At 38.5% G+C, this 2,583-nt stretch overlaps 1 protein-coding gene across 1 annotated transcript in view; it reads right to left on the bottom strand.

Annotated features, from left to right (window-relative positions):
* The window catches only part of LOC107690043 (sodium-dependent multivitamin transporter-like), a 22,366-nt gene extending 19,992 nt beyond the window's left edge, over positions 1 to 2,374 (bottom strand). The window contains exon 1 of the mRNA XM_016488273.1: positions 2,164 to 2,374. The gene's annotated coding sequence lies outside the window, so the exon portion shown is untranslated. The remainder of the gene's footprint in view (positions 1 to 2,163) is intronic.
* Between the last annotated feature and the right edge of the window lie 209 nt (positions 2,375 to 2,583).

Consider the following 2,583-nt stretch of genomic DNA (forward strand, 5'->3'; position numbering starts at 1 on the left):
GCGAGAGAGAGAGAGAGGGAGAGAGAGCAAGAGAGGGAGAGAGAGAGCGAGAGAGAGCGAGAGAGGGAGAGAGCGCAAGAGAGGGAGAGAGAGAGAGAGAGCGAGAGAGCGAGACAGCGAGAGAGAGAGAGAGAGAGAGAGAGAGAGGGGGTCACATCACAGTGGAGTCAGCTGTAAGGGTGCACACTATTGCTGAAAAACACAATCACTACTTAGCAGTCAGATGTCCGTATGCACAAAGGCACAGGTCCCTAAACAAGACCATATCTGAGGATGAAACTTTGTTTGTAAAAGCATTTTTTTAAACTTGAACTAGCACCTCATGACTACACCATGTTATGTGAAAGAAGCTGCAAAAGACACAGGTGCAAGTGGAATGTACAAAACATGGTGACATTAATTTTAAAGTAAATATAATGGGCGATATATTGCGTCACCAAAAATTATTGAGGTCATGTACATATATTGCGCAATAAGTCAATATATTGATTATTGAGACAGGCCTACCGCCAAGGCACTAAAAGACACAGTTCAGCCAAAAATGAAAATGCTGTCATTATTTACTCACCCTCAAGTTGTTTAAAAAAAAATCCTATTATATGCCCTTGGAAAATACAGCACAAATCATATGTAATCATTCATGCATAAAGCTTGAAGCTATTCATTGCCATTATATCAACGAGCAAGAACAGAACATTTTTTAACATTTCTCCTTTTGTGGTCTAAAGAAGAAAGAAGCTCATGCAGCATTAGAACAACATGAAGGTGAGTAAATAATGACTGAATTTTCATTTTTGGGTGAACTATCCCTTTAACCTTCTCCATCCAACAAAACATTAATCACAGCTGTAGATCTTTTTACAACAGCGATTATGCAACCTGAATTTCTAAAACAATGTTTGGCTGTAATTCTCTACAGAAATTAATGTTCAAAGATCAAAAACAGTCCACGTGAGATCTGACAAACACTTCACCATTATTGCAGCCACTTCCTGGAATACTGATACATAATGACAATTCATGTCCTGGACACTTTTTAATCAAAGCATATAGCTTCGATGTTCCTCAAAAGTTCAGGTCTATGTTAGTGTTGGGTCTGAGGTCTGAGTCCACCAAGTCCTTAACCAACTGAGCCTGAGTGCAAGACATTTACAATATCTCACAGAAGTGAGGACACCCCTCACATTTTTGTAAATATTTTATTATATCTTTATTATTTTTTGTCAATATCGCACACCCCTAGGGTTTACTCACTTTTGTGGCCAGCGGTTTAGACATTAATGGCTGTGTGTTGAGTTATTTTGAGGGGACAGCAAATTTACACTGTTATACAAGCTGTACACTCACTACTTTACATTGTAGCAAAGTGTCATTTCTTCAGTGTTGTCACATGAAAAGATATAATAAAATATTTACAAAAATGTGAGGGGTGTACTCACTTCTGTGAGATACTGCATTTAAAATATATTTTTTAAAAAGTATATTATTCATTACTGTGCTGCAAAGATGAATTTTCATCAGCCATTACTCCAGGCCAAGCACCCGGACTCCAAAATAAAATGTTAATATAATTTTAATACAATATGGATTCAAGATAAATATTAAGGGGTTGAAATGCAACAACTTACAGGTAAAGTAATAAAAACGTAATTTGATGAGCGTACAATGGCGTTTAGTTAAACGAAGATGGTTTACTATTTCAGACAATTGTCTCAACCCACGCGCTATACGCGAGCAACAGAGCCACGAGCTCGAGAAGGAATAGATTGCGCGTGTACTACTCACATGAAGAGAGAGAGAGCGGCTTTGAATATTTGATTTCATAGTTAGATAAGTTATAGATTTAACCCGATTTAAAGTACATCTACGAAGAGCTGCATCTGACAGCTACAACGTGTTCGCGCTAATGTTTCCTGTGGATGACTGTCCTTACATGCAATAGCTGCGGAGAATAGCACGATGCCTGAAGGAAATTAAATGCTGTAAAAGGGTGACACCATTTCATCACAACAGAGCGAAATATGCGCTACCCACCAGAACATACAGTAATAAGAGCGCGCTGCGTCGCAAATAAAGAGAACGCTCCCATTATAATCAACGAAGCTGATTTTTAGCTAGCCTGCCTTATCATTCATTCTGCTCAGCCATCGTGTATCGTCTCACCTTGGTCAGAGTTCATCCGATGAAAAATGAGTGATGAATGGAGAAAGGTTTAAAGCAGTCTGGGTTCAGACCACCCCTACTCTCCTTGACATCACAGTAAAGGTTGCTGCTCCATAGTTGATACACATGTGCTTCCGACGTCACGCTGGGACGTCACCATGTCGCTACCACACGACTCTCATAAAGTAATCATCCTTTCCCAAGCGGGGGAAAAAGCTCTCAAAAAGTGTTTTACATGTTTATATGCAAGTGATTATTGTCATGTTAAAAAAAAATCACTCACGACGTATTTTAAAGGTAAACTTTCACATTCACAAAATGAAATGATTTGACTGCAAACCAAATTTTTCTCACTTTAAAAATTATTTCAAACTTTGAGTGTAAAGTGATTAGCGCCTATAACATTCTAAGCAATAATAT

The sequence above is a fragment of the Sinocyclocheilus anshuiensis genome, unplaced genomic scaffold (genome assembly GCF_001515605.1).
Source record: "Sinocyclocheilus anshuiensis isolate Anshui unplaced genomic scaffold, SAMN03320099.WGS_v1.1 scaffold1733, whole genome shotgun sequence".
NCBI classification, from domain to species: domain Eukaryota; kingdom Metazoa; phylum Chordata; class Actinopteri; order Cypriniformes; family Cyprinidae; genus Sinocyclocheilus; species Sinocyclocheilus anshuiensis.